This window comes from Rhodamnia argentea, chromosome 10 (assembly GCF_020921035.1).
Source record: "Rhodamnia argentea isolate NSW1041297 chromosome 10, ASM2092103v1, whole genome shotgun sequence".
NCBI lineage: Eukaryota > Viridiplantae > Streptophyta > Magnoliopsida > Myrtales > Myrtaceae > Rhodamnia > Rhodamnia argentea.
In genome coordinates, this window is record NC_063159.1 from 14,205,195 (window position 1) to 14,229,315 (window position 24,121).

Below are 24,121 nucleotides of genomic sequence, written 5' to 3' on the forward strand. Positions count from 1 at the left end.
GTCATATAATTCTTTCAATAGTTTCTCTCTTTATGGATTGTTATCGGAAAGAATTACGTTGTCATGGTACGTGAATTCTTATTTGATATTATATGTTAGAAAAATAGCGAATGTTGAGCTTTTAATTTGTTCATAACCTTAAAACGACATGTTTCGCCACATATGTCCACGCATCCAGCTCTCATTTAAATATACATGAACTACCGTGAAAAAGTAAATAAATGCAGAGAAAAACAATGTTTTGTATTGTTAGTCTGATTGAGGATTGTTAATATTACGTGATTATTAGCTCCTTTTAAGAAGGGAAGTTAGGCTGACAGATCGACAATCGCCATTATTTTTTACTCCATGATATTCCAATTAATGAGTGCTTTATTCAAAACACGATGTGATAGTGTGTGAATCTATGATAAAAAATAATTGACAATCTTGTCAAGATGTCAAGAAAACATTTTTCTTCAAGAAGAGAGAAGTAAATATGTGAGTTTTGTCTAGGGTTTGACCATGATGAGAGAGCACAGCAAAAGTCTAATACTTTTAGACGGAGAGATAGTCAAGAGGGAGTCCAAGTCCGAACCCGTTAACATATTTAATTGGACCCACCTTTACTCAAAAGCTTAAGCTAATGAGTTATATGCCAACTTAGATATATTAACTACTTTACACCACATTAATTCTCCAATGTGAGACTTCTCTAACACAACACACACGACCAGATTAGTAACTTGATTCCTTCATTGAAATATACCAAAACAGATTGAAGGTCTACCAATCAACCATCGGCTATGATACCATTTGATGAGAGTGCGCAACATAAGTCCGATACCTTCACTTGAGGATATCTGCACCAACATATCGGCCCGGAAACCGCGTTAGTCACCGATTCCTTTATTGAGATATACCGAAACAAATTTAAGGCCCACCAATCAACCATCGGCTCTGATACCATTTAACGAGAGCGCACAGCAAAAGTCCGATACCTTCACTCGAGGAGATCGTTAAGAGAGAGCCCAAGTCCGAGCCCGTTAACATATCTAGTTTGACCCACATTCACTCAAAAGCTTAAGCTAATGAGTTATGGGTCAATTTATATATATTAACTGCTCCACACCACATTAATTCTCCAATGTGGGATTTCTCTAATACAACACACATGTGCATTCTAACAGACCAGCCTCTCTGTTTGGCGTGTTTGCTTTAACACCGAAGATCGACGCCTTGCCTTACCAACCCCACGACATTGGGGTTGACCTTGCACCGTCGTTGTCAAGTTAAACGTCTATGTTCTTCTGCCCACCACCTCTTGCAAAGACCTAAAGATGAACCAAATGGCTCTTTTTTTTTTCTCAAGGAAGCAAAGCTCGTCATTCTCTTTTCCAAGGCTTAATCGATAATAAATGACCATAAGAAGATATGATGCTTTAGCTTTCAGCGTCGTTTTGGTTGACCTTGAACCGTCGTCGCCACGTTAGACGTGCGTCTCACCCACGTGGGTCTTCCATAATAGCCCAACTCTTCCTTAATGCAAAGTGAAGTGCCTATTCATCTCCACCATAGTTCCAGCCAGATTATTGGCAGCATCTCCCTCAAAAAGCATTAGCTAAACATAACTCTCCCTCAGTCCTACATAGATATTTGCCCATTTCATTCACTGAGAGTCACCAATTCATCCCGAGCGCACATGATCCGACACCCGAGATTGAATAGACAAAAGTGCAATAGGTTAATGGCTTTTTTTTTTTTAAAAAGTAATTTCCCATATCTAGATTGGTCAAAACTTCACTCCAAAAATTAATCTATGGAGTCATGAGCCAATGACTTGTCCTATTTTTACTTCAATTATCGACGTAGGACTTTTGGATTAATGTAAACCCCGCAATAAGTTCTATTTATTCACTAAGTGAACATGAAAGTACAAAAGATGGATGCATAAGTACAGTGACTTAAATTCACCTATTTCTTCCAAGTCATTAGAGATTTTTCTGAATCCCTGGTTCAGCTTGATAGAATGAGGAGATATGAGCCAAGGTGATGGATTTTGTGTACGTATTTTGGAAACAAATAATGATGTAAATGAGATAGAATAGGGTAGGGTCACGATTGTGAAATGAAATTAATAGAAATCTTCTGATTCGAAAGCTTACTAATCATTGTTCAATCATTTCTTATCGCCACATGAGCAGCTGATGTAGCGAGTCCTTTTTTTTTTTTCCATATCCATTTAAAAATTAACACGTGTCCTTTTTTTCGTATCCATTTAAAAATTAGCATTTGTCTTGAAATTCCAAGTTATTTATTTTAAATTTATTTCAAAACATGTGTCTATTTTTAAGTGAACACGATAAAAAATGGACACCATGCCAGCTACTGATGTGGCGATAACCAACCTAAATATTTTCTCGCAAAGAAAACCGTGCTTTTGTTTCTTTCCTTCACAATGACCATTTTACCCCGTCAAATTAATGCATGATGTGAGCCCCTTTCTTTACTTCGGCCAATCTGCAGCACAATAGAGTCCAAGTGTTGAGCTGTTAAAGGTTTTCTTTCTCTTTAACAAACCCATATGTAAACACAAGACATGAATTTAACACGAAGGCTGAAGAGTAACTTGTCAAAACCAAAAGGACCAAACAATATCAGCCCCTAGACAAAAGTACAAACTATCCTAACTTGTGAACAGTTAGTTTTCCCAGGAGGACCATCAAGAAAGCGAGAGTCCGACTCAAATGCAACAACGTACACAATAAATGCATTTGATCATCAAACCCCTCCTGCATCTAGATGTTTGATCAGGGTACACCTCAGTAGGGATATGTCAATGGTGCAATTCGATTTGATTTTAATCTGAACAGAAGTCATGTGTGGCTACCCATCTCTTTTACTCCTCAAGTTTTTACTATGTATGAAGTGCAACTAGCTAATTTCGTGACATGTGCAAACATCGTACGTAGAATTCACGACTTGAATAAACGCAAAACGACATGTATTGATCCTACATGTAGTATAAATGATACGAGATTAACACAAGTGATATGCATTTTTTGCTTTTAAACATATTGCAAGGGTCTTTGAAAATGATTTCATCTCGGTTAGGGTGGTGCGGATCTTGTGAAGCTTGATAGAACGTTGCTATGCGTTTAAATAAGCATTCTCGTCGCTATTACTCAATCGCCAAGGAGTGCCAGGCAAATCCGGACAAAGCAAGCCATTCACACGCCATGGTATTCACAGAACCGAGCCACGAAAACGTTTTCCCACAAATACTTCAAATCCGTGATTGAGGGGTTAGGAACATTCAATTACTCTCTCCATGCAACGTATGATGTAATAACTCCTCTGCTCGATGTGTTGGACTTTCAGTGGGTCAACTGGGGAAGTTCAGGTCATAAAAATCGATGCCACCGCTGAGATTTCGTCCACCACCTGGTAATACAAATGACGCTTGATTTCAATTTAGACTAATCCTAGGTAGAAGTCGTTAGTCATTCATGTTGTGATTTCTTGTCTTCATCTTCATTATGAGATTTTGTTTCAAATGAGATGGCCGTCTATCGCCCGACATAAACGACAGAAGCCAAGTTGGTTTAGCAATGGTGGTTTGAAAAATTGCTTGCGTGGACACATAGGGTCTGAGAATTATTAGTTTGGAAATGATTAGGCACATGTTTATGAACTCCTTTACTGACTTTGGCAAATTGCGGCATGACTATATCCGCGTAGGGGTTGATGACCCTGGCTGGGCTAAAAGCTGCTGCCAGGTTAGTCCTTTTTATTTCCTAAGTTCTCTTGTACATATATTGATTCTAATGTTGTAATCGTTCTACTCTTTCATTTTCCCTCATCTTGTCCACTTATGTCGTGTTCTTACTATATAGATTATGTATGCAAGTTCCATTCAAGAGCCCTGACATGTGACATTTGATCTTAATTATGTTTGTTGAAACAGTGCGAGGTTGAGCAACAAGCTTGGAGCCGGGGACTTGAGGTTGGCGTTTGTCGTCATAGCGATGATAATCTACTTTGTCATCTCCATGATCTTGGCGGCGGCGGTATTGGAGCTCCGTGGAGTCATCAGCCACGCCTTCACTGAGGAAGCCACCATGGCGGCCACCATTTCCGCTCTGCGCCCTTACCCTCCTCTTGAATGGCATCCAACCCATCTTGTCTGGTGAGACGATTGTTCAAGTAGCTAATGGCTAAATTAGCACTATTCTTTTTTCATGCACCAATCTTTCGAATTGACCATAAATATTATCTTAAAAGGACTCATTTGATTAATAATATATAAATGTCATTTAATTTTAATGTTGCTTGTCCTCATCTTTTGCGCAGCAGTGGTTGTCTTCATTTCGAGCTGTATTTCTCAACTGCAGGAGCACTTCTTCTCTTGAGCGCTGATCCAATAGAATAGAAGAACGTTAGAGACAAAAAAAAACATATTATTTTGATTTTAGAGATTAACTAGAGTTACTCACCTGGCTTTTCCCTTTAGTGATGAGTATAATTTTCGCCTGAAAAACGTAAAGCCGAAAAGAAGCACAAAGTCCTTATCACTAAAGGGAAATGCCAGGTAAGTAACTCTAGTTAGTCTCAAAAAGTAAAATAATATTTTTTTTCTCTAACATTCCTTCCGTTCTATTGGATTAGCGCTCAGAAGAAGAAGTACTCCACGCAGCTGAGAAATACAGCTCGCAATGGGCTCGATGACACCATCAAGGTCGTTAAGACTCGAAGACGAATGTTAGTTCCTTCTGCTCCAGCTGCAGTCCGGCCGCTTCTAATATTGCCCATATCTTCCACTTCGTGTCGTCGCTAGCCTGGCCTAACTGCACATGTTCGAGCAGACCTCGATTTTCAAAATGTTCGGTAAGTAACCCTGTAAAAGCCTTGGCTTCTTCCACGGTATTCAATACGAGGGCATGGTTTGCCTTAATCGCAGTTAAGGTTTCATTAAGGTTATCTCGGGCTCTATCTTTTGCCTCCAGAGAACCTTTTTTTTTCATATTCGCCGTGCACAATAAAAGAGCATTAGAGCCAAAGAGTAAATATCTTGACATTTAATAGATCGTATTACTTACCTTGCTTTCGCTCTATTTAGGACGCGCTGGAACTCCTTCTCGGCCTTGACTAAGGCTTTGGAGCATGAGCAGAGAAGGGCACCGTGAGCAGCCATAGCCACAGGTGGTTGAAGAAAGATGGGTGGTAGGGAAGCAGATATACCTATATAAATATACTGAGAGGAGAGAGAGGTGGTTGGAACAATTTAAGTCCAACGTCTCAACTAAAGAATGAAATACAAAAAACAGAAGAAATCCGTCACTATCTGTCTGATAATGAGGTTTCTCCGAGACATAACGTGGGGCCCAACCCAGAGATCTCCTCCTGCCACCCTGCCACCCTGCCACCCAGAGTGTGAAAGGAAACTTGCACCAGAGCCGAACCGAACTGGACCAGCGATGCGTATGTCATATGTATTGCATTCAATGCGCATTGAGGATGATAGCAACTGCAAACTCCTCGGTGGATGGTAGAATTTATGGGGTTGGTGAAAAGGGTAGTACTAACGTAAGTGCTGAGGATGTACGGGTTCAATGGGATCGAATGATTCGTGACTACTTGGGGTTCTACTCCCCGTGACAATCACGAGGGGGTGTCTTCTCTTGAGGAGAACATAAGTCTAGTAGAATGAAATGGTGAAGTTAACTTCCGTCCAACGGAGTCATCGACTTAATCGGAAAAAATCTTTGCATACGCGGCATGAAGTTGCGAAGCATTCGTCCCGAGAAAGAAAAGTGCAGTTTGATCTTCGCTCGAGTCAATTTGGATATTTTAGGAATCGGCTAATGTCTGGGAATGTTCGAGGACGGGAATCACGGGCAACGCATTCTACCGAGCTTCTTAGATGGAAGCCACATATAATACGTAACTAGCTAGGGCTTCGTTTTAGCTAGCGTGACATGGAACCATGAAAAAAAAAGAAGACAGTCACATAGTTTCCGCCCAAAGAGGAGCGTCGGAATACCGAACTAAGAATCAAAAGCTGGGTTAGAATTCTTTTCTGACATGATAGCAGAGTTATTGCGTGCCTGACCCTCTCAATGCTTATGCTCTAATTGACTTTTTCCCACAATTTTCTAGAAATTTTTTTTATTTATTATGAAATTTCTCTCGAAAATTTTTAGAAAAATATTACCCAAAAAGGATGTATGAATGATAAAATTTAGTTACAGGAAGATAACATTCCTGTGAAGTTCTACTTACTTAGTGAAAACAGTCTTTGTAAAGGACTTGATTCAACAAGCAATGACCTTCTCGAATGTATACTGCATTCGGACCATTCAGGTACTCGTGCCTGTTGAGATCTTATGAAGACAGCCAAATTCTAGAAAAATCAATAGAGTTTTCAATTATTCAAGAAGAAATATACCACGACAATGGAATCCAATAAGTTCATATGGAACTTATGCAAATGCTTCGAAACTTGTGGATTTAGCCTATCAAGGCACTGAATATCTGGAATCAAATAGCACAAATCGCACCCATTTGGACTGTTTTAGTCTCGAAGGCCGTGTTGTACTGGGCAATATACAATTAATGTGAGCCTGAAAATCATTTTGATTTTCAGAAGAAATTCCAGCTCAACCTTTTTACTTCGTGCTTCGAAAATATGAATCTATTGTAAAATCGGAAACCCCACTGCCCTTTCTATCCAGTAATGCTTCACCAAAGAAACAAGCATGGATCAGACACTATACTCGAGATTGAAATTGTCACTTAAAAGACAAAACAAGCCACTGCATAATCCTAGTATTTAGGATCGAAGGCAATCATGACATTCGGATGTTATGTCACCTTGTGATAAAGCTGACGCATTCCGTTCAGAAACCCCATCATAGAGGATGAAGCACAAGAGAGTCCTAAGATTGAACCCTACGGTACGCGCATGACAATATTTTTGAAGTAGAATTTCTACTTGAGAAATACTTCTGAAGTAGAAGTCCGTTTGGTAACGCAACTTCTAAAGCAGAAATCTGTTTAGTTACACAACTTCATTTTTCTATTTCTGAAGTATTTTTTTTGCTTTAGAAGTAACTTTGAAGCCATTTGGAGAAATAAGAAAGAAGTTACTTCTCTCCAGGAGTTAAAATCAGAAAGAGATATTCCACCTCCGTCTCCTCCAAAAGATAGATAAAAAGTAAAAATATATGTTTTTAATTATAAGAAATTTTCACTAAATTTGTATTGCATGAAAGTGTTTTAGCAATATCATTTTTTAATGGATTACAAGAAATAAATGTTCCATGATTTGGTTAAATGATACCCCACAAAGACATAATCATGGCAAAGTGAACCAAGCAATTGACCCAATTGTTTGTAAACTTGATAGTAGACGAGATAAAAAAGGGAATTGAACCACCTGTACCTACAACAAAATAGGGTGCAATAACATTCCGAGCACATTCAAATTCATAAATAGAAAGGAGTAGAAATTTGCATTTAACTTTCTTGGAATAATATGCATTTTAGGTTAGGGTTAATAATTTTTCGTAGAAGATTTTGTGTTAATTATGTTTCATATGTAGAAATTTTCAACCGTTATCAAATGAATTTCTATTCCGAAGCGAGAAAATTTTGTCATGTTATCAAACATATTTTTCTGATTAGAAATCTACTTTTAGAGCATAAATAGAAAAATTAACTTTTTCTCATAAGAAAAAAGAATAAAAAAATTAATTTTTGACTAGAAGTTAATTTTAAAACAGAAGTGTTGCCATGGGTGCTACGCCTAAATTGCTTGCTTAGCCACAAGAAGGGGACAAAAGGGAAAGAAGAAGGATTTGTTGACCTTGAAGAGAGAAATCCTTGGGGTCTCGACCGGTGGAGTGGGGGTACTCGAGACACGACTGCAAATGATCGAAGAAATATTGAGTAGACCCGACACTTCACGTCAGCAACGAGTGCTCCAATCTTTGAGCGCCATGTGTTCAATGGGCCCCACTTATCGGAAGGATACAGATGTGTCTCTGGGAAGTGACCCCAAGAAATTGGGCAGGTGTGGTGATTCGAATTTAGGCATCAGTCGAGGCGGCGAGTGCATTTATCACTTTGAGAGCAATAGCCACAAAAAGTAACTTATATTTTTATTAACCGAGTGCTTCAACTAGAGACACGTGGTCTGTGAAATGATCTTTGCATTGTGAATTTTTAACTTTCTTATTGATTTTCTTGCCAGCATTCGAACTCAATTAACTCCGAACTTTCATTTTTAAAAGAAGTTAAGAGCTGAAACATATCTTGGCATTGTAAGATTCTGGAAAAAGAAAAATCTTAGGTTGATGGATAATTAGAATAATGGGCCGACGAACAGCTAAGCTTTTGAAGAGAGAGAGAGAATGAGAAGCCGACTTCAAAGTTGGAAGTTTGTGATTATAGCTTTGACGTATGCGATTGGACCGGAGACATGGAGGGAAATACTCAACTTCGATACCTAAAGGGTGTCGGTGGAAATATCAGCGTAACTAAGTTTCTGAACTTTAGATTTCTCTGGTTGCGTAGAATTAAACGGTTTCTTTCGATTGCTCGATAATATTTTCGATTTACCTTCCTCAAAGACTAATGGAGACTCCATTTGCATGTATACATACACATGCCACCGTTCACACTAAGATTGAATCCGACATTCTCTCATTGCGATTTGGTATAGACTCGCTAGGGTCAAGTTAATCTAAAATCACACACTAACCCAACATGATCTTTCTTTTTTAAAACTTAAAATGACTCGTTATAATACGGCAATTAGACGGAATAACACGAAAAAATGTTATATGCAATATGCAATATGTCATATAAGAGAATCAATATGAATTAATCTTCAATTAATTAGGAATGTAGGATGAAATTTCACAAAGTAACTATGTAATTATTTAATTTAAATGACAAAAATTGAGAAGAAAAATTATTTTCCGGAAGAAAAATTGTGCAATTACGTAACATGGTTCTGCTCTAGGACAGAAATTTTATGTAATTACTAAACACGTTTTGATTCTTTAAAACACACCCAGGGAACATACTTAGAAAAAATCAATTCTAATCAGAATTACTTTTTTGGATCGGAATCGTTGCTATGCAGGCCCTAAATATGTCTAAGTTGCCTTTTCGTCGTCTTATAATCATGGTTTTTATGATAGGAGTAGCAGGAGAGAGGTCTCTCTATACAATCTAGCGCTGGATACATGAAAACCTTTCTATGATGATAAGCATTTGCATGATCATCGTGAACAAGAGTGCGAGATTTGGTTACGATTGTGTGCATTTGTTAGTACAATAAATTCGTGGTCAGAAGCTATGATTTGTTTACGATTGTGTGCATTTGTTAGTACAATAAATACATGGTAAGAAGCTACGACTCTACCATTATGGCCATCATAACGGGTTGAAAATTGAAGGGCATGATAATCTAAACGGTACATCTATAGCCATCCACTCGATCTAATTCTGATCACAAATTGTAATTTTACGCAATTTATAGGATCTAAGTCCGTTCATCAATCAATGTTTTGCTTCGATAAAGTACTTCACTCTTGCTCAGGAATCATGAGGATGATGACATGGCTGTAACTGCTTCGCGTATTAATGGGAGGTAAAAAGGCCACCTAACGCTGTGAAAGGCCATTGAATCCATATTTGCCGTATGGAAATGGGGAGAATGGAGCTTTCACTAGTGCAGATAGGGGGGAGGGACCTCGAACGAGGTACCCATTTGCATGCTTACTTCAAATTCCAGCAAAAAAAAAAATAAATGGCCAGGTGCTTAGCTAGCTATGGCTAGGACGACTAGCCCTAGCTCCTATGGGGGGAACTGGGGCTAATCGAGCGTAGGAAAGCTTTTTCACTTGGTTTTCATCAGGAGAGCCGCTTGCTTAATTGATGATTGCTTCAGGGCGCGTGAAGTGGGAAAGCCATGTTTGTCGAGAGGAGAGTAAATGAAAGGGCCAAGGTTGGGCGTGGGAGACTTAGGTCACCTAGTCACAATTTAGGAAGATGCTAGGTGATTTTGGACTTCTCTCCTTTCAAAAGCTAACTCAAAAGATAATATTTTTCCTTATTTAACAGGATCACTTTAAAGCTGGTGTCAGCTCCACAGCTACCCTCGTTTATACCCACGTTTACTCATCTCACATGCTTGGACCAGCAAAAGTTTACAAAAAAAGAGAGACAGAGGCAGTGTCATTGTGATCCCAAGTGCCCCTTTTTCCAGGTCTCGAGCATTCAGACGGGATGAACATAGGAATTGTACGAACGGATTAATTATGGACCATCTTTAGCTATGGTGTTTTCAGAGATAATGGACAACATCAATTCTCCACTCTTTGGTATTAATGTGATGAAAGCTACTTCAAAGTCCAGCTTCCAACATCAAATGTTAGAGAGATTTAAACACATCCAAGTACCGAACAAACTTTAAGATGAACTAATATGTACTCCTTGTCTCTACTACCATAAACATGTATTCAAACAGTAACTCTGACAAAATCAGCCAATTGAGATATCAAGTAGAATCAACAGTGCTACACGTTTTTAAGATAAAAAGAAATGTAGACATTTTCGGTCATATATACTCACAAAATTGCCTTGAGGTTGCAGTTATTCAACAACATATATACTAGAGAGAGAGAGAGAGAGTTGTTGTGTCCACATTGGCATGGGCTCATCCTCAAGTCCTTGTCCACTGTGGTGGCAGTGGAACACACATAATAGAGAGAAAAAGTTATAAGGGAAATGTTCTGTCCAATTGGCATGCTATCAAGCTTTCTGGAACAACATAATAGAGAAAAAATATGAAAGTATAAACAATCTTAACCGTAGATCTATACATCATCACCGCGTGTTTTGCATAAATCACTCTTTGATTGGAAGATCGTGTGATCAGAAATAAGCGATAGTCTTGTTAGGCTAGTACCTATTGTTGTCCACATTTGTGATAAAAGAAGGCACCGTTGTTCCCGTTAACTTAGGAAGGTTATTCCATCAATTATCGTGATAGAAGAAAAATTCGTGTTTTTCTCCTCACCATTCAATTACTTTGTGCTTCGAAGTAAAAAGCTTGAGCTGGTATTTTTTCTGAAAATCAAAATGATTTTTAGGCTCACATTAATTATATATTACCCAGTATAACACGGCCTTCGAGACTAAAGCAATCCAAATGGGTGCAATTTGTGCTATTTGATTCTAGATATTCAGTGCCTTGATAGGCTAAATCCACAAGTTTCAAAGCATTCACATAAGTACCATATGAACTTATTGGACTCCATTGTCGCGGTATATTTCTTCCCGAGTAATTGAAAACTCCATTGATTTTTCCAGAATTTGGCTGTCCTCATATGATCTCAACAGGCGTGAGTACCTGAATGGTCCGAATGTAGTATACATTCGAGAAGGTCACTGCTTGCTGAATCAAGCTCTTTTCTTATTTTCATTTAAATGAAATAGAGAAAATGGATTACAAAGCCAAAGAGGCTTATTTGGAAATTATTATGTCGGTTGGCCTCAACGGTTTGGAATGGATGCAATGTGCATGTTAGGATCATCGCACAATCACAACGAAGTAAAACGAGCGAGAAAGAAAAAATTGAGATATGAGATTTTATCCTGGTTCATCCCTATACTAGAGTTACGTCTAGTAGAGGATTCTACTAAATTAACACCTCATACGTCTCGTTACATCACTCAATTATAAACGAAAAAGAGAATATATAGCAGTAGTTATTCATGACTCAAGTTCAAACTACTAATGAAAAATTATGGACGTAAATTGTAAAAGCTCTCTAGTGTTTATGGAGCGCGGCCCACCCCTATCAGAGTGGTTCCCTCGGACCCTGCCAGCTCAGTGTAGAGCGGGACCCATATGCTTTTTTGTCGCGGGGGCGAATAAACCACATCCCAACAATGCCTATATTGATATGAGACCGTTTTCACTAAATAAGTAGAACTTCAAAGCAGTATTATCTTCATGTAATGAAATGTCATCGTTCATACATCCTATTTAGGTAATTTTTTTCTATAACTTTTCGAGCGAAATTTCATAATAAATAAAAAAAATTTCTAGAAAATTGTGGGAAAAAGGCAATTAGAGCATGAGCATTGAGAGGGTCAGGCAAGCAATAACTCTGCTAACATGTCAGAAAAGAATTCTAACCCAGCTTTTGATTCTTAATTCGGTATTCCGACGCTCCTTTTTGTGCGGAAACTATGTGCCTGTCTTCTGTTTTTTTTTTTCGTGGTTCCATATCACGCTAGCTAAAACGAAACCCTAGCTAGTTACGTATCATGTGTGGCTTCCATCTAAGAAGCTCGGTAGAACGCGTTGCCCGTGATTCCCGTCCTCGAACATTCCCTAGACCTTGACCGATTCCTAAAATATCCAAATTGACTCGAGCGAAGATAAAACTGCACTTTTCTTCCTCAGGATGAATGCTTCGCACCTTTATGCTGCGTATGCAAAGATTTTCTCCGATTAAGTCGACGACTCACACGTTATCTCTTGGAGAAACCTCATTGTCAGCCGGGGGACCATGAGACGGATAGTGATGGATTTCTTTTATTTTTTCGTATATTTCATTCTTTAATTGAGACGTTGCACTTAAATTGTTCCAAGCACCTCTCAATTAAATTGTTCCAACCACCTCTCTCCCCTCTTTTGTTTCTGCTTCTCGACCCCCCATCTCTCTTCAACCACCTGTGGCTATAGCTAATCACGGTGCCCTCCTCTGCTCATGCCCCAAAGCCTTAGTCAAGGCCGAGGAGGAGTACCAGCGCGTCCGAAGCAGAGTGAAAGCAAGGTGAGTTTGCGTCCTATCATCCTCACTGCTCATTGAATTCAATTCAATGCATCCTCTGGGCGGCTGCACCTTAAGACCAAAACAAGAACACAAAACTCTCTCTCTCTCCTCTCTCATAGCCTGCGGCTGCAAGCCGCTGGAAAACGACTTTTGCTGATTTAGGGTGCATTGAGCAGAGAGCAGAGAGCACGCATGGGGTAGTCTTTTTCCAGATGATGGAAACAATTTCATAAAAAGCCTAAGCTTTTTGCCTTTCTACTATTCTTCCCTGCTTTTCTCAATTTCAAATTGCTCTCTCCCGAACGAGATCTCCGACGGACTTAAATGTCCAACCACCTCTCCCCTTTCTCATTATATGTAGAGGTGTCTTCTTCTCTCGGCCAATCCATCTCTATTTGAACGCCTCTTCCATGGCCGGTCTTGGAGGCAAAAAAAAAAAAAAGAAAAGAAGCGAACATTGTATAAACGTTACTCACCTGGCCTTTCCGTTAGTGACGAGGACTTCGTGCTCTTTATCTGCTGTCCTTTCCGGGGTCGTCTGTAGGCGTAGGGGGAGTGACATCAGGATTATGAGCCATGGCTAATCTTGGTGCCAAGCTCCACTCACGCGCCTAAAAAAACCGCCAAGCTGAAAAAGAGCACAAGTCCTGTCACCAAAGGAAAGACGAGTTGAGTAACTTTAGTTAGTCTAAAAACTCAAAATAATTTGTTATATAGCTTGCAATGAGCTTGATGACACCATCAAGGTCATCAAGGCGGGAAATATCCTCATCCTAAACACGGTCGAGGCTACCGGAACGGAGCTGAAGCAGCCGGAGCTAACTTTTAAGTTCAAGTCTTAGATCTTTTCTTCAACTTCTTGTTTCTTAGTCTCCTTCTTCCATTCTCTTTCCATCTTTGCATTGCTCTCTCTCCTCTGTTGTCTCTTGCATCAATACCACGGGATTTATCTATCTTATTAAGAACTTTCGCATGTCAGCTTCGAAAGAGTAATCGATTTTTTGAGTCGCAATATCAGTTACTACTCTCAAAGTTAAAGTGCTTAGCACTGCGTGTTCTTTTGGACGAATGCATCTGAGAGGAAGTTGCAACTATGTTTCGGAGCTCCATTTGATAATTTAATCAATTTACCTCCCGTTAAAGACAGCAAAAACATCTGTGATGCTTAATGATTCTTGTAGTCCCTCGCGTGACCCAGGGGAAGGTTGCCTCCCGACGTTGGGCAAACCCTGTAGTGGGTTGTGCGACGCAGGCGAAGGTCCCCTGAGCAAGCCATTGCAGAGAAGAAGAAGAACACTAACAACAAGGGCAAAATCGAAAAATAAAAAAAATAGTGAGTGAAAAAAAATTAAAATCCTTTAACTAAGGTTGTAGTGCACTGTTCTGATGAATTTCTCTCTTCTTCTTTTTTTGTCTCTCTGTCGTAAGTGCTGTCGAATGATTGAATGGCTTAAAATGAGATTGAGATTTCAATATAGAAGAGAACAGTGCTATGAGCGAGCTGCAGATAAGGTTTTTCTTTTCAAAGCTTGCAAATTAGTGGTTATGTTAGACAAACTAAAAGCCTTGTTTCTGGATAGTTTTTGAAAGGTTTCCAGCTAAATCACGTTTGACAATATCTTTTGCTAGAAGCAATTGGAAAGTCTGTCCATGTACCGGTAGCCCCTGGTGTCATTTTGCACTAGTCCCTTATCTACTTGATGCCCATAATAGTCTTGGGGCATGATAGCATAAAGGTTGCATGAGCCATTTGCAATTGCATGTATCAATTAGACTACCACAATTGTCTTTTTGATGCGAAACCAGATGAAACTAGGTAATATGGATTGTGACTCTGGCTGTGTAATATGGAACTTTCCAAGAAAGAGTGGCTGGTCATTGGGTAGTACTTCACTCGTTTGGATAGCTTATCTAATTGATGATCTGGTTGTGTAAGTGTCACATACCATATGCTAACTACAAGTTCCAACACCTGCTTTTTAGTTGTATAGAGTTTATGGAAGTCACTTGCGCCATTTCAAAGTTGTATATAGTTTATAAAAGCGGCTTGCCCTTATAAAGCAAACAGAGTTTAAACTTTTGTAAGAGTGTGGGACGTTACTTAACATTAGTTATATAGTAACGTGATGAGCATCCACTCTTTCTTGGAAAGTTTCATATTTATACTGTATTTATCTCCGCAGGTGGTTGACTCTCCGATGCTCCTATTTTACCCTGCAAATGACAAAGCCAATCCGGTAATATATCTTCCCCAAAGGGTTTATTAATTGGTTTTGCCGCTTCAAGTCATCTTATGCATGAAATACTGTTTTTGCGGATGATCCGGACGGTCCCCGACAAGTACTACAACCTCGCTTTCACCATCGGGTATGCCGCGAATGGGTGCCATGGGTCGATGATGGTCGAGGCATTTCGCGGCCGAGGACACACTCAAAGTCCCGTACATGTCCCCACTGCAAAGGGTGGGTCGAAGATGGCGAGCCTCAAGTTCCGGGCGATGTCGGCCAGCACAAGGATCACATTTTTCAGTCAAGGTTGTTCCTGTTTTGGATGGTTATGGGCACACGTGGGGCCCTGTTTTGGATGGTGTTAAGGTTGTTCCTGTCAATTATATTGTTGCAAAGGCAATTATGTGCTCATGTGCTAAATTGGTATTTAGAGGCATGTGGCATGTTTCCATGTTATGATTCAAGCAAGATTACCCAACAAAACGAAAAGAACAAAGAAAACACTTGTAAATTTGTCATATTGATTCCGCAGAAGAAAACAGTTATATCAATTGTTGATTTTAAAGGTGGTCATTTTTTACGGATTATGAAAACATGACTCAAAATATGATGTGAAACTTGTTAAGGCGCATCCTATACCAAAAGAACTCTTTGATCAACACGAAAAAGTTCGGATAAGCAAACATGCAACTGCTTCAATCTTTGGTTGCCCAGAGGGTTGGATCGGGGATAACCCATACAACTTGAAATTGCCCATGAAACATGCCGATCTAGTTAATGATCTAACTATGTTGCCTTATTTAGTTCATCTACCTAAGATTTTTTTTTTATCCTAGCAACTATATATCTGTGAAAAGCGATAATAGAGTAGTACAAGCAATTTCTTTTAAAATTACTGGGAAATTAATTTCGGGATTTTGTAGAGTCTTTTTTCTTACAATTATTTGGTTTTCGAAAAGAATCACATTAACATAGCCACATAAACTGGAGTATATCTCAAAGAAGCTATTACCATACACCAATTTAATGATCTAGCTATATCAATATGTGGAGAAGGCCAAGTTTTTTAACAAGCCATGTTCATATTAACAAACACAACCCGTAAAGACATCCCGACACCCGCCGTCATTGCCTAGGAGTACCTAGGTCTAAAAGTATCAATCGCCCTTTCGCATGTGCCCTGGTTACCCAAAAGAAGAAAACCAAGTACGTCCGAAACTCTCCTCCGGGTCGAATGACGAGGAGGCAATTCGTCTGCAACAGCACGGCAGCGAGGCACGCCGGGATGTCGAACAACCAGCTCTACGACGTCATTTTGAAAGCATCTTTGCATATTCGGCCAAAAAAAAAAAAACACCTTTGCATAGGAAGGAACGTATATATCATTGTTAAACTTAAACATGATATGCGTAATTACTAATTAGAATGACACCACATTAATTATGGCAAGGGCGGGCCAGTCTTTTTGACGCCCCTAGCTCGTGATATGCGTAATAAATGCTTTAGAAATCACGTGTATCATTGTTGAACATGCACAGCATGTGATTTTTATTGCTGTGGCAAAGACCATAATTCGGTACGGAGATTTTCTTGGAGAACAAAAACCGTTCTTTTCGACAACTGAGCCTGGTAAACATAACAGCCTAATACTCAAAAAAATCTTCAATTTTAGCATTTATGAAAATTATATTCAAAACTTTTTTTTGTCTCATAAAAAAATCTCAACTTTTATTTTTGTCCCAATTTTACTGGTCTAATATCCCAAAAAAACCTCAACTTTAGCATCTGTCTCAATTATATTTAAAAAAAATTATCTCATAAAAAATCACCAATATTTTCTTTTATCCTAATTTTATCACCGTCAACCTTCCGTTCATAATTATCGTTAGTTAATCATACGTAGCTCGAATCTTCTCATGAAACTTACCAATGAATCTTCGAAATTTAGAAACAGTAAGTTTCATGGACGATGAGATTTTAGATAATGCATCCGAATATCTCCATGCTTAGCTGTACTTTTTTTCTTGGTAAAGTGTTTAGCTGTACTTTGAGCTGTTGAGGGTTGAAGAAAAAACGAAACGCGCTTTCTTAAGTGACTATGTATCTCCTGGCAATATGTAGGAGAAGCAAATAATAGAAGAGAAGTTCCAAATTTTTTCATGTCAGCTTTGTTGAGGTGTAATTCATTAATGACGTGAAAATGCCACGTAAGATTAATTAATAGTGATTATAAACAGAAGGCTAACGGTGGTAAAATTGGGATAAAAGTAAAAGTTGAAAGTTTTTTATGAGACAAAAAAAGTTTTGGATATAATATGAGACATATGCTAAAGTTGAGGAATTTTTTTGGTACTAGGACGGTAGAATTGGGACAAAAGTAAAAATTTGGGGTAGAGTTGGGACAAAAGTAAAAGTTAAAAGTTTTTTAGGAGACAAAAAAAAGTTTTGGATATAATTATCACAAATGCTAAAGTTTGAGTTTTTTTTTTGTATTAGGCCTAAAAATAACTATGATTCGACAAAATCAATATAGTTCTTATTTCGTCCCAAAAAAAAAGTACAACTCTTATTTGGTAATAAGGGTGTCAAATGGGTGGGTCGAATCAAATATGATCCAACCTATATTGACCCATTAACCTGTTTTGACCTATTTTCATATAGCGCAAATATAATTGCTCATACCCGTTTGGACCCCGTATAACTTGAATATTTTTATATTTAACTAAATTATGAAATATTTATTTCTTATAATTTGCTAAGAAAAATGATATTGCTATAATACTTTCATGCCATTGAATTTTTTTTTAATATTCACTTTTTAACTAAATCATGAAATATTTATTTCTTATAACTACTCATTCTCGACAATAGAATTTTTTTTAGGAAATTATTTTTAATAATAAAAATTAATTTTCTATTTTCTTTCCCTTTTTCTTCGACAGCTAGTGACGGTGACCCGGTGATGGCGAAAGTCAACGGTGGGCGGCCCCCGAGTGTGGTGGAAGTCGGCAGCGGCAAATGGCGAATGTCGGCAAGCAGCGACCAAGCAACATTGCAGAACATTTTTATTGTTTTTATCTTTCTTTGTTTTACTCATAAATAATTAAAATAAAAGAATAAAAAAGATAAACCAATATATTTGAGTTGAGGCCCATTTACAAGTGGGTCCTTGGGAAGCTGCAGGCCACGGGGCAAAAATGGATTTGTAAAGGACCAAAATAAAACCTACATTGTTTGGGTTTTTCTTTTTAAACCCACACATGACCCATATCTTATTTCTAATGTGACCCATATTTGACCCACTTTCATAAATGTAGGCTAAAATACGGGTCTTTGACCCATATTAATAGTCCTATTTTGTAGTATTAAAAAAATACTTAGTTTTTTCGTTGATAGCTTGAGTCGGGCCACCCGTTGCCGCGAGGCATTGGCTTCATTAGATCGTAACGACCAACCACAGTCTATGTGGGCCGTTGAATGGCAACGACTCCGTCGGTTTTACACATAAATCCCCTTATCGTGTCCTAAGAATCATCAAAATTAAAATAAAATAGGGCCTTTCACTGAAACATCCTCCAAAGGTCCATAAGTTAAATTAAATAATAAAAAAAAGGGAAACACTACTAAATAGTCAGCATCGCATGCCAATAGTCAACGTGTTTGACCGTGAGAATAAAAAGTTTTGATGACAATGACTTAGGAGATTGATTTACATAAGGTATCTGCCATGGCCAATATGGCAATATAGTTAACATCGCTAGAACCAAAGAACAAGCTTTTTGTTTGTTTTCTCAATAGCCTAATTGTCAGATTTCAGCTCAAGTCGATTTAGACCCGACTTTTAGATATTGGTGTAATAATTTATTCCTAAATTGGAAAACCATTGGAGGTTTTTTACGTGTTAAAAAAATGAAAAATGTATTCAATATTTTTTACCAAACCACTTTACTGTGATAGTAATGTTCCTAGTTATTGTCTTGCGACGGAATTCTCTAAGAGTGATGGATTAGACATGCTTTATATAGGGTATAAAGAATTATTTTCAAATGTATGAACAGGTCGGATTCACTTGATTAATCCTTTGCCTTTGATCATTGAGAAACACAAAATATTAAAAAAAAAAAAAAGAAGAAAAGAAAAGAAAGTTCGGTTGACAAAAGAAAGTTTTATCCTTTTCAAAGGGATAGGTTCCTGCAGGGTCATTTGTCAATTAAAGTGATACTTACCCTTATTTCTTTGTCCACTACTCTACAGGCATTAGCATTCATAATTTCGTCCTTGAGTGATACTTACCCTTATTTCTTTGTCAGAAAACCAATGGCCATTGTTGACGCCTAAATTTTGATTAATCTATTTTTTGCATAAAAATTATAAAAAATCATCTCACATATTTATTTTTAGCGTACATTGCATTGGCATATAATCGGGCAAGCAGAACACTTAATTTAGCATGCGTCTAGACTAGGCACGGGATAGAAAAATACACCGAGAAGATTTGAAACTTCAAGGACTGTATTGCAAATACTTAAAATTTCAGGGACTGTATTGCAAATACTTGGAACTTCGGGGACCGTATTGCAAATACCAAAAGAAGATGAAGAAGGGGGAAGTGGAAGAGAATTGAGAGAGAGAGTAGAAGAGAATTGAGAGAGTTTTTTAGGAAGAGTGGAAGAGAATTGAGAGAGTTTTGAGAGAGTTTTTGAGAGGAATTTTTAGAGAGGAAAAAGAGAGTTTTTGAGAAAAATCAGAAGAGAAAATTCGAGAGTGAAGAAAAGTGTTTTAGTCGAGCATCATCTTCGACGAGTCCCGACACATATTTCGCCCCTCGCAACCCAACAAGGCCATTGCTTGCCATTTTCGACGACAGCCGCGTTCTTCCAGCTCCGAGATCTTGAAGGGAACTATAACGTGTATGTGAGTAAGATTTTGTGTAATAGAAGGTAATCCTTTCCATCCCGATCTACAAAAATGTAATCGTTTGGTTTGAATATTTGTTTGTTTATTTTAGACATGCCACGTGTTTCAAATTTTAGCATTATTACATGTTAATTTATTTTTATAAATACTCGTGATTGGCTGCATTTTCTTTCTTTCTAAATCACCCATGGTGTATATCGTACAAAGTTCAATGTTTTACATCCCCATAAAAAAGAAGAAAAAACCAAAAAAATTGCATCTTTGAATTTCGAGTAAAATCCGTCAAAATTGCCAAATCAAATATTTTTCATGAAAATGGTACCGAAAGGGCGTTAGAGAAATCGACGTAACCAAATCCCCCGAATTCAAAATCTCCGGTTCGCGGAAATAAGATAGTTTTCTCCCGCTATTTTATTTAGGTTTCTAATCAACCTACCGAAAATGATTAGTGGCGACTCCAAATTCAAATCACATTGCATGTTAATTATTTGAACCTTAAGTTGCGATTTGGTATGGACTTGGGAGAGTCCGAGTTAGGTTAGTTAATTAATTAACCCGATAATCCATTAGCCCGAAAAATAACCCGTTTATTTTTTTTGGTCGCGACAGCTTGGCGACTCCGCTGGGGACCCAAAGAGGACTTAGGCCGGATAATTTCATGAAAAAGGAATCACTTGATTTGGCAAACTTTGGTTGAATTCTCATTCTTAGGTGTTAAATGTTTTTGCAGATTGGGAGTTATAAGGGGAGGAGTGATTGGCTAACCCTTTGTTTTGCGGGCTTGGTGAATTGGAATTGTGATTTAACTTTTGAATCATTGAAGCGGTGTTTGCTTTTAATTGTTGTGCATGATTTATCGTCTTTGCACTACATCGCACACAACCCGTGACCGGACCCGGGTCACACTAATAGTTTTAAGATGGTATTTAGATGGTCCTTTAACCTTGGCGGTAAGGCTTCGCTAAAGGTTATCCCATCCGGATCCCGAAATTTTTTTAAAAATGGCTCAAGGGTCGTTCTTATGCACGTGAGGCTACGATGCATGAGAATTGCCCTTGTCGACCGAACCAAGCCGAAGTGATTGGACCCGACTAGTCATGACTATTGTACGCGAGGTTGCGACTAGTCATGATGATCTGTGCGCGAGGCTGCGACATGTCGTTTCGTTCATCATTTCACTTTGCAAAAGCCTTTTGGATAGATAGAATAAGATTTAAACTCACAATTCATGCGCATGTCTTTGTGATTGGCATTTTCTTCGTATGAGAGGTAATTTCTTGTCTCTTGTACCATGTTATCTCATTTTTATTTTGGGCGGGTCCATGGTTTAGGTTGATTGTTTAGAAGTTTCATTGTCTTATTTCCAATTTCGCACTTTGCTTCCGTAGCTTTTACAATTTCATCAGTTGTCCTCAATTCTGATTTGGCTTATTCCTGTTGTGCGATTTTTACTAAATTCTACGATCGAGCTTTGAGTAAGTGCCAAACACGAAAGTTGTAGACCTATGTTTCAACTAATATCTTGCAAAATTTCAGAATTAAATTCATAATTTAAGATGGCCCTTCGTTTTTTCAACAACATGCGGTTATAACAGTTTTCTGAACGTGATTTTTTTGGAAAGACACATTAAACTGATTTGATCCGTGCATTTCTAGTCTGATTGGCCAACATAAAAGTTGTTCATCATCTTCTCAACTACAAGCTCGTAAAATTTGGACATGTTTTGATCAACGTACGAATTAATACGAATTTTTTCGTAAAAAGCGGACAAACTGAAAATTACATGTTTCAATCCTTTGGTCATAATCACTTTGTTCATTTGAGTCTAGAGGGATGCCATGGGCCGGCTCGCTATTCTTGCTCCCTGTACTAATTTTGGGTTTGTTACTGTGTACAGGTAATTTATCACGGATCCTCCACATATTACTCGATCAGTCGCAAAGAGGATGGCCGACATTAACGATGCCGTTAGTGCTGCCCTAGACGAGAAACTTGGCTCCTTAACTGAGCGCTTTGAAGGGATGATGTCCCGAAAGATGAAAGAAATGATGGCCGCCTTCACCGCCAAATTTCAATCATCCGCCGCCAGCCCGCCGCTTCCTGCTCTAGTTCCCCCTACGGACAACTTCGGTCACAGAGCCGGAGAAGTTCAAGATGCCCGACTTCGAGAAGTATGATAGGACTTCCAACCCGGTTCAAGCATGTCCGAAGCTGTCACAAATGTCGATTCATGGTAACAAGATTAATGTCCCTCCAAACGAGTTGCATCGCTTATCTCGAACCATGGCCGTTTTCTATGTGGGGCATTGATGTTATCGGCCCTATCAACCCTAAAGCATCCAATGGCCATCGATTCATCTTGGTGGCGATTGACTATTTCTCCAAATGGATCGAAGCCGCATCCTATTTAGCGGTCACGGCACGAAATATCGTGAATTTTATCCGCCGGGATATCATTGCTCGATACGGTTCACCTGAAGCTATAATCACCGACAATGGCTCGAACTTAAACAACAAGCTAATGGACGAATTGTTCAAGATCAAGCATCCGAACTCTTCCCTATATCGTCCTCGGGATGAATGGAGCAAGAGAAGCCGCCAATAAGAACATCAAGAAAATCTTAGCGAAGACGGCTGAAAATTATCGCGATTGGCATGAGAGGTTGCCATTTGCACTTATGGCGTATCGGACCTCGATCCGGACATCTACGGGGGCAACCCCGTATTCTCTTGTATATGAAATGGAGGTTGTTCTACCGGTTGAAGTGGAAATTCCTTCCTTACGTATATTGTCTCAAGCTAAGCCGACGGAAACCGAATGAATCCAGCAGAGGGCAAGCCAATTGAATCTGATCGACTAAAAGAGACTTAAGGCTGTATGTCATGGCCGGTGTTATCAGCAGAGAGTTGCTAAATCATTCAACAAAAAAGTTCGGCCTCGATATTTTCAGATCAATGACCTGGTCTTGAGAAAATTATTGCCAATAGTCCCACTCCTAGAAGGGAAATTCGCTCCAAACTATGGTGGTCCATATATAGTAAAGAAGGTGCTCCCCGGTGGTGCTTTGATTATGGCCGAGATGGACGGTCATGTCTTTACCAACCCCGTTAGTTCTGACTCGTAAAGAAATATTATACTTGATTCACTACGATGTTTTCATAATCGAGTTATAATATTAATACAGATTCACGAGTTGTTCACATTTGGGCATTCGTTTGTTTCCTCGCTACTAATCTTTGCCGAGAGATTGTTTCAAATGGGGGAGTCTCTCTGGCCCAATTGAAATGACCATCAGTAGCGTGAGATTTACATATTCACAGAGTAAAAGGCTTATCTTGCAAAAAAAGATATGACGACCAAGATGAAATGAGTAAAATGAAGAGCCCCTTCAATCATCAAAGATATGGAAGATCGAATAATGCGAAAGCGAAATGCAAATGAGTAAAAACTTGCATTTATTTCATCCATCGGAGAGCCTTACAAACGGATCATCGGGGTGGGAACGTAAAGCCAAACCGAGCCCTAATGAGCATCACAAAGGAGTTTAACCGACTCTCCATACGGTTGATGCTCCGCCTACACCGATCGCTTCGAGAATCGAGATCCGCCACTTAAAGAGGAGGAGCTCACATTTCTCTTTAAGCTTGGCCACCCCGTCCTCGTGATACTCGGCAGCAGATTCCAAGTCATGGATCAGCATTCTCCCGCGGGCTATATCCAGGGTCGGATCGTCCACCTTTCTTCCAGCCATGTGCATTGGAATTTCAAACGATATCGAGCGGATCGCGCTCGAAGATGGTCCGGGACATGGCCAAACGTTCCACCAAGTTCCCCTCTCACGAATCAGCACGAGACTTGTTCATTACCATAGTCAAAGGCCTTCTTATGATTGTCGGCTACAAGACCGGCCAACACCAAGCTGTCCGACCGATCCCGATAGCGAGCTCTCACAAGATGAGCCAAAGTAACATCTTGATGAGCAAGATGGTAAGCCTCCGGGAAGTTAGTGAAGAGGGTAGGGAAGATCCTATATTCCTTTTCTAACTCGGTACCTTGAATAGAAACGGTGTCCATATCCGTAAACATGAGACGGATTTCGGTTTCGACCTCCGGATGGTTGGCTATATAAGAGTAG

At 39.0% G+C, this 24,121-nt stretch overlaps 1 protein-coding gene across 1 annotated transcript in view; it reads left to right on the plus strand.

Moving 5' to 3' along the window:
* Positions 1-15,536, plus strand: part of LOC115728933 — a 29,109-nt gene extending 13,573 nt beyond the window's left edge. The window contains exon 4 of the mRNA XM_048286126.1: positions 15,464-15,536. The gene's annotated coding sequence lies outside the window, so the exon portion shown is untranslated. The remainder of the gene's footprint in view (positions 1-15,463) is intronic.
* The last annotated feature ends 8,585 nt before the right edge of the window (positions 15,537-24,121 follow it).